Source organism: Oncorhynchus nerka, unplaced genomic scaffold (assembly GCF_034236695.1).
Source record: "Oncorhynchus nerka isolate Pitt River unplaced genomic scaffold, Oner_Uvic_2.0 unplaced_scaffold_858, whole genome shotgun sequence".
Lineage (NCBI taxonomy): Eukaryota > Metazoa > Chordata > Actinopteri > Salmoniformes > Salmonidae > Oncorhynchus > Oncorhynchus nerka.
In genome coordinates this window covers 287,501-296,560 of record NW_027040421.1, presented here as the reverse complement: position 1 = coordinate 296,560, position 9,060 = coordinate 287,501, and the positions used below count along the sequence as shown (strand labels likewise).

Genomic DNA, 9,060 nt, shown 5'->3' with positions numbered 1-9,060 from the left:
CCCAGGTAGCCAGTTAGAGGTACTTATCCCCCCCCACACACAACAACAGCCCCCAGGTACCCAGTTAGAGAGGTGGCCTTGAGCAAGGTACTTAACCCCCCACAACAACAGCTCCCCAGGTACCCAGTTAGAGAGGTACTTAACCCCCCCACACAGCTCCCCAGGTACCCAGTTAGAGAGGTACTTAACCCCCACACACAAACAACAGCTCCCCATGTACCCGGTGTGGCAGCCCCTGCACCTCTCCAAAAACTGTATGTGAGTTGGTGTGAAGCAGAAGTCACATTTGATTGGTCCTTGTGCAGTTGACCAATAAAGTCATCTTATCAACCAGCCTCCTTTCCAGCCCAGTCTGGTAACAGCTCTCCTGCGCCATGGGGCCCATCACCCAGGCTAATTCATCAGACCTATGTCCAGTCTGGTACACAGTTCTCCCTGCGCCGTGGGGCCCATCACCCAGGCTAATTCATCAGACCTATGTCCAGTCTGGTAACAGTTCTCCCTGCTGCCGTGGGGCCCATCACCCAGGCTAATTCATCAGACCTATGTCCAGTCTGGTAACAGTTCTCCCTGCGCCGTGGGGCCCATCACCCAGGCTAATTCATCAGACCTATGTCCAGTCTGGTAACAGTTCTCCCTGCGCCGTGGGGCCCATCACCCAGGCTAATTCATCAGACCAATGTAAGGAATGGGCTGCCATTAAGGAGCGAACACACACACGTACTGTGGTGACTGTGGCTGTGACTGTAGAAGGCTGGTAAAATACACAGTCTCTAAAATTCCCTGACACAAGTCCAGACCTGTCCTGAGGACAGACTACAGACAGCAGCGAATAACGGGTCCCTCTCTGACAATAATACAGTCATAACACTATAACACTACAATGAACAATGCTGTGAAAACACACACACACACACACACACACACACACACACACACACACACACACACACACACACTAAAATATACTGACTGACAGACTCAAGTGGAAGATTTGTCAGACATGAGAGCTGAGTGAAGTGGCAGATCGATATGTCTGTGTCTGTGTGTGTGTGTGTGTCTGTGTGTGTGTGTGTGTGTCTGTGTGTGTGTGTCTGTGTGTGTGTGTCTGTGTGTCTGTGTGTGTGTGTGTGTGTGTGTGTGTGTGTCTGTGTGTGTGTGTGTGTGTGTATTTTCACAGCATTATTCACCAGACACGACACACGACTCAGGAGCGAGTGACCCCCTCGTCTCTATGGAAACTGGCAGCACACACACAGAGTCTGTCGCTATTTTACTCTTATTATTACCTATCCTGATGTCTAGTCACTTTACCCTGCCTTCATCTACATATCTACCTCAACTACCTTATTATTATCTATCTGATGTCTAGTCACTTTACCCTGCCTTCATCTACATATCTACCTCAACTACCTTATTATTGTCTATCCTGATGTCTAGTCACTTTACCCTGCCTTCATGTACATATCTACCTCAAATACCTTATTATTATCTATCTGATGCCTAGTCACTTTACCCTGCCTTCATCTACATATCTACCTCAAATACCTTATTATTGTCTATCCTGATGCCTAGTCACTTTACCCTGCCTTCATCTACATATCTACCTCAAATACCTTATTATTATCTATCCTGATGCCTAGTCACTTTACCCTGCCTTCATCTACATATCTACCTCAAATACCTTATTATTATCTATCCTGATGTCTAGTCACTTTACCCTGCCTTCATCTACATATATACCTCTAATACCTTATTATTATCTATCCTGATGTCTAGTCACTTTACCCTGCCTTCATCTACATATCTACCTCAAATACCTTATTATCTATCCTGATGTCTAGTCACTTTACCCTGCCTTCATCTACATATCTACCTCTAATACCTTATTATTATCTATCCTGATGTCTAGTCACTTTACCCTGCCTTCATCTACATATATACCTCTAATACCTTATTATTATCTATCCTGATGTCTAGTCACTTTACCCTGCCTTCATCTACATATCTACCTCAAATACCTTATTATCTATCCTGATGTCTAGTCACTTTACCCTGCCTTCATCTACATATCTACCTCTAATACCTTATTATTATCTATCCTGATGTCTAGTCACTTTACCCTGCCTTCATCTACATATCTACCTCAAATACCTTATTATTATCTATCCTGATGTCTAGTCACTTTACCTATTACACAGTCTGTCCCTGAACTGGGAGTGTACCCTGCCTATTACACTGTCTGTCTCTGAACTGGGAGTGTACCCTGCCTATTACACTGTCTGTCTCTGAACTGGGAGTGTACCCTGCCTATTACACTGTCTGTCTCTGAACTGGGAGTGTACCCTGCCTATTACACTGTCTGTCCCTGAACTGGGAGTGTACCCTGCCTATTACACTGTCTGTCTCTGAACTGGGAGTGTACTCTGCTGTTATACTGTCTGTCTCTGAACTGGGAGTGCACCCTGCTGTTACACTGTCTGTCTCTGAACTGGGAGTGTACCCTGCTGTTACACTGTCTGTCTCTGAACTGGGAGTGTACCCTGCCTATTACACTGTCTGTCTCTGAACTGGGAGTGTACCCTGCCTATTACACTGTCTGTCTCTGAACTGGGAGTGTACCCTGTCTATTACACTGTCTGTCTCTGAACTGGGAGTGTACCCTGCTGTTATACTGTCTGTCTCTGAACTGGGAGTGTACCCTGTCTATTACACTGTCTGTCTCTGAACTGGGAGTGTACCCTGCCTATTACACTGTCTGTCTCTGAACTGGGAGTGTACCCTGCCTATTACACTGTCTGTCTCTGAACTGGGAGTGTACCCTGTCTATTACACTGTCTGTCTCTGAACTGGGAGTGTACCCTGCTGTTATACTGTCTGTCTCTGAACTGGGAGTGTACCCTGCCTATTACACTGTCTGTCTCTGAACTGGGAGTGTACCCTGTCTATTACACTGTCTGTCTCTGAACTGGGAGTGTACCCTGCTGTTATACTGTCTGTCTCTGAACTGGGAGTGTACCCTGCCGTCTCACAGTCTGTCTCTGAACTGGGAGTGTACCCTGTCTGTTACACTGTCTGTCTCTGAACTGGGAGTGTACCCTGTCTATTACACTGTCTGTCTCTGAACTGGGAGTGTACCCTGTCTATTACACTGTCTGTCTCTGAACTGGGAGTGTACCCTGCCTATTACACAGTCTGTCTCTGAACTGGGAGTGTACCCTGTCTATTACACAGTCTGTCTCTGAACTGGGAGTGTACCCTGCCGTCTCACAGTCTGTCTCTAAACTGGGAGTGTACCCTGCCTATTACACAGTCTGTCTCTGAACTGGGAGTGTACCCTGTCTATTACACAGTCTGTCTCTGAACTGGGAGTGTACCCTGTCTATTACACAGTCTGTCTCTGAACTGGGAGTGTACCCTGCCTATTACACAGTCTGTCTCTGAACTGGGAGTGTACCCTGCCTATTACACAGTCTGTCTCTGAACTGGGAGTGTACCCTGTCTATTACACAGTCTGTCTCTGAACTGGGAGTGTACCCTGCCGTCTCACAGTCTGTCTCTGAACTGGGAGTGTACCCTGTCTGTTACACTGTCTGTCTCTGAACTGGGAGTGTACCCTGTCTATTACACTGTCTGTCTCTGAACTGGGAGTGTACCCTGTCTATTACACTGTCTGTCTCTGAACTGGGAGTGTACCCTGCCTATTACACAGTCTGTCTCTGAACTGGGAGTGTACCCTGTCTATTACACAGTCTGTCTCTGAACTGGGAGTGTACCCTGCCGTCTCACAGTCTGTCTCTGAACTGGGAGTGTACCCTGCCGTCTCACAGTCTGTCTCTAAACTGGGAGTGTACCCTGCCTATTACACTGTCTGTCTCTGAACTGGGAGTGTACCCTGCCGTCTCCCAGACTCTCACAGTCTGTCTCTGAACTGGGAGTGTACCCTGCCGTCTCACAGTCTGTCTCTAAACTGGGAGTGTACCCTGCCGTTACACTGTCTGATAATACATACAGCACAGAACACAGACTGCATCCCAAAAGGCACCCTATTGCCTAGTGCACTCCTTTGGACCAGAGTTCTATGGGAAAGTCGTGCACTAAATACAGAATAGGGTGCCAATAGGGACACAGACAGAAGCAGACATACAATCACTCTGGTTTTGAATGAAACCTCATTCATTAGGTACCAGGGAAGAATTACACATGTATTCATTACAAATTCATAAATTACAAATTCATAAATTACAAAATTCACACATTCCCTATGATTTCCATTCGTGACTGGTTAAGAGGGATGACTCAGAGATCGTCCCATCACTGTTATAGGCTTTCATTTTATTCTAGACCAGTAGCTCCTGTACAACCATTGGATGTGCAAGTAGCCTGGTGTTTTATCCATCCCCGTCTGTCTATGTATCTGTCTGTTTGACTCGTTTTTGGAGGATATTAGCTGTGAACCTCCGTTAAGTGTGTTATTCTCCAGGTTGCAGATGCTGGCAGTTTATGTTGCCTGTCCTGCCCAGCCCCAAGCTACTCCTCTGGGGTCGGCCCAACCTGATCAGCCGGTGGAGATGGCTCCAGGCATACGCCAACCGGCCAGACACTAGGTCCAACGAGGCTGGGTCCACACCTGCCCAGAGGTTCCCATTCGAACCCCCAAACATCCCCCTGGACCCTCCACTGGAGCTCCCACCGCCTCCTTGACCAACTTAGGTAGAGCCACAGAGTCAGGTAAGATGGAGCTGCTGTCGCTCCCCAAGAAGAGGTGATTCAGAGCCCGGTTCTGGAGGCTCTCCCTCAGGCTGCGGACCAGCTCCTCCATCCTGGCCACCAGGTGGCGATCCTCCCAGGCCTGAAACAGAAAGACAAGTAGACGGGCAGTAAGATGCAAAAAACCTTAGTAACCTATTTACAAATGGTTCCAAACATACGTCTATATATGAGCAGATCAGATCAGCCCTATAGAGGACAATAAATCAGGATGGATAACAGGCCTCCAATCAAATCAAAGTTTACTGTCATGTGAAGGGATGGGCAAAAATGACAAATTACAATGACAAATTATCATTACAAATTACAATTGCAAAATACCCTAAAGACTAATGTATCAAAATAAATTACAAAAATATGTTTGCAAAGTATGCAGTGAACTAAGGCCCTCAGTGCTCCTTAGTTTAATACCCTGATTGGGTCCAGTGGTGCAGTGGACTAAGGCCCTCAGTGCTCCTTTTAATTTCCCGAGTGGTGAGTGGACTAAGGCCCTCAGTGCTCCTTAGTTTAATACCCTGACTGGTCCCGAGGTGGGTGCAGTGGACTAAGGCCCAACCGTCAGTGCTCCTAGTTTAATACCCTGACTGGTCCCGAGTGGTGCAGTGGACTAAGGCCCTACCGTCTCAGTGCTCCTTAGTTTAATACCCTGACGGGTCCCGAGTGGTGCAGTGACTAAGGCCCTACCGTCTCAGTGCTCCTTAGTTTAATACCCTGACTGGTCCCGAGTGGTGCAGTGGACTAAGGCCCTACCGTCTCAGTGCTCCTTAGTTTAATACCTGACTGGTCCCGAGTGGTGCAGTGGACTAAGGCCCTACCGTCTCAGTGCTCCTTAGTTTAATACCCTGACTGGTCCCGAGTGGTGCAGTGGACTAAGGCCCTACCGTCTCAGTGCTCCTTAGTTTAATACCCTGACTGGTCCCGAGTGGTGCAGTGGACTAAGGCCCTACCGTCTCAGTGCTCCTTAGTTTAATACCCTGACTGGTCCCGAGTGGTGCAGTGAACTAAGGCCCAACCGTCTCAGTGCTCCTTAGTTTAATACCCTGACTGGTCCTGAGTGGTGCAGTGAACTAAGGCCCAACCGTCTCTGTGCTCCTTAGTTTAATACCCTGACTGGTCCCGAGTGGTGCAGTGGACTAAGGCCCTACTGTCTCAGTGCTCCTTAGTTTAATACCCTGACTGGTCCCGAGTGGTGCAGTGAACTAAGGCCCTACCGTCTCAGTGTTCCTTAGTTTAATACCCTGACTGGTCCCGAGTGGTGCAGTGGACTAAGGCCCAACCGTCTCAGTGTTCCTTAGTTTAATACCCTGACTGGTCCCGAGTGGTGCAGTGGACTAAGGCCCTACTGTCTCAGTGCTCCTTAGTTTTAATACCCTGACTGGTCCCGAGTGGTGCAGTGGACTAAGGCCCTGCGTCTCAGTGCTCCTTAGTTTTAATACCCTGACTGGTCCCGAGTGGTGCAGTGGACTAAGGCCCTGCGTCTCAGTGCTCCTTAGTTTTAATACCCTGACTGGTCCCGAGTGGTGCAGTGGACTAAGGCCCTACTGTCTCAGTGCTCCTTAGTTTTAATACCCTGACTGGTCCCGAGTGGTGCCGTGGACTAAGGCCCTACTGTCTCAGTGCTAAAGGCTTCACTACAGACCCTGGTTCCATTCCAGGCTGTATCATTACCGGCCGTGATTGGGAGTCCCATAGGGCGGCGCACAATTGACCCAGTGTCATCCAGGTTAGGGTTTGGCCAGGGTAGGCCGTCATTGTAAATAAAAATGTGTTCTTAACTGACTTGCCTAGTTAAATAAAAGGTTAAATAAATGAATTTGAAAAATTTCACTCTGGATAAGAGTAACATGTAAAAATAAAAAACAGACTGGTTATTATAGTTGGCCTTGTTTCGAGGCAGAGCTCATTAGAATAATACCCAGCATGTTTTGCGAGTGTTAATTTTCACATGTACATTTTGGTAATATAGCAGACAGTCTTATCACACCACAGTGTCATCAGACTTCTGATACCAATGCAGAGTGAAAGGGGGACATATAATGGTGATATAAATAATAAATGGTACAGAGAAGTATTTTGTATATTAAAAATACAAATTACAGCTCTCTAAATTATCTGGTTACAAAATACACTACTGAGCAGTGTACACAGTACACTGAAATACTTACCAACAAGCTCTACTCTCTAACAGTGGAGCATCTATTTAAAAATATTCAGCAAAAATAACATGTAAATAAAGCAGTAAGAGAAGAAAATACAAGTATCTATTAAAGGTAGGGTGTAACCTTACCTATTAAGGTAGGGTGTAACCTGTAGTACCTATTAAAGGTAGGGTGTAACCTGTAGTATCTATTAAAGGTAGGGTGTAACCTGTAGTACCTATTAAAGGTAGGGTGTAACCTGTAGTACCTATTAAAGGTAGGGTGTAACCTGTAGTACCTATTAAAGGTAGGGTGTAACCTGTAGTACCTATTAAAGGTAGGGTGTAACCTGTAGTACCTATTAAAGGTAGGGTGTAACCTGTAGTACCTATTAAAGGTAGGGTGTAACCTGTAGTATCTATTAAAGGTAGGGTGTAACCTGTAGTACCTATTAAAGGTAGGGTGTAACCTGTAGTACCTATTAAAGGTAGGGTGTAACCTGTAGTACCTATTAAAGGTAGGGTGTAACCTGTAGTACCTATTAAAGGTATGGTGTAACCTGTAGTACCTATTAAAGGCATGGTGTAACCTGTAGTACCTATTAAAGGTAGGGTGTAACCTGTAGTACCTATTAAAGGTATGGTGTAACCTGTAGTACCTATTAAAGGTAGGGTGTAACCTGTAGTACCTATTAAAGGTATGGTGTAACCTGTAGTACCTATTAAAGGTAGGGTGTAACCTGTAGTACCTATTAAAGGTAGGGTGTAACCTGTAGTACCTATTAAAGGTAGGGTGTAACCTGTAGTATCTATTAAAGGTAGGGTGTAACCTGTAGTACCTATTAAAGGTAGGGTGTAACCTGTAGTACCTATTAAAGGTAGGGTGTAACCTGTAGTACCTATTAAAGGTAGGGGTGTAACCTGTAGTACCTATTAAAGGTAGGGTGTAACCTATTAGTACCTATTAAAGGTATGGTGTAACCTGTAGTACCTATTAAAGGTAGGGTGTAACCTGTAGTACCTATTAAAGGTAGGGTGTAACCTGTAGTACCTATTAAAGGTAGGGTGTAACCTGTAGTACCTATTAAAGGTAGGGTGTAACCTGTAGTACCTATTAAAGGTAGGGTGTAACCTGTAGTACCTATTAAAGGTAGGGTGTAACCTGTAGTACCTATTAAAGGTAGGGTGTAACCTGTAATACCTATTAAAGGTAGGGTGTAACCTGTAATACCTATTAAAGGTAGGGTGTAACCTGTAGTACCTATTAAAGGTATGGTGTAACCTGTAGTACATATTAAAGGTATGGTGTAACCTGTAATAACTATTAAAGGTATGGTGTAACCTGTAATACCTATTAAAGGTATGATGTAACCTGTAATACCTATTAAAGGTAAGGTGTAACCTGTAGTACCTATTAAAGGTATGGTGTAACCTGTAGTAGCTATTAAAGGTAGGGTGTAACCTGTAGTACCTATTAAAGGTAGGGTGTAACCTGTAGTACCTATTAAAGGTGGGGTGTAACCTGTAGTACCTATTAAAGGTAGGGTGTAACCTGTAGTATCTATTAAAGGTATGGTGTAACCTGTAGTACCTATTAAAGGTATGGTGTAACCTGTAGTACCTATTAAAGGCATGGTGTAACCTGTAGTACCTATTAAAGGCATGGTGTTTCCTACCTCTGCAGGAGAGCTGAGTAGCAGACGCAGCCAGGCCGTCTTCAGCGTGTAGGAGGAGAGGACTGACCTCCAGAGTGCCCCCCGGTGGCTGTCCAGTGCCTGGCCACCCAGGTCACGCAGGGCCTTGGTCAGCTGGAGCACCTTGAGGTGGCAGGAGGGCTGTGGTGAGCGGCCACGGAGCCAGCCCAGCAGACGCTGCTCCTGGCGGGGGAAGAACAAAGTCCACAGGTCCCTCTCATCGCTCTGCTGGTTCTGGTGCTGGTCTGGAATGAATGGATGAGAATGAAAGGAGATAATGGATGGATGGATGGATGGATGGATGGATGGATGGATGGATGGACAGAAGGAAGTAAAGAAAGAAGAAATGAAGTAAGGAATTAAGTAGGGAAGGAAAGAAGGAGACAGGGAATTAATGATTTAGTGAATTAAATAATGAATGAATGAAATAATGAATGAATGAATGAAATAATGAATGAA

The 9,060-nt window shown here is 45.8% G+C and overlaps 1 pseudogene; it reads right to left on the bottom strand.

Annotated features, from left to right (window-relative positions):
- Positions 1 to 4,153: 4,153 nt before the first annotated feature.
- Positions 4,154 to 9,060, bottom strand: part of LOC135570997 (inositol 1,4,5-trisphosphate receptor-interacting protein-like 2) — a 9,978-nt pseudogene continuing 5,071 nt past the window's right edge.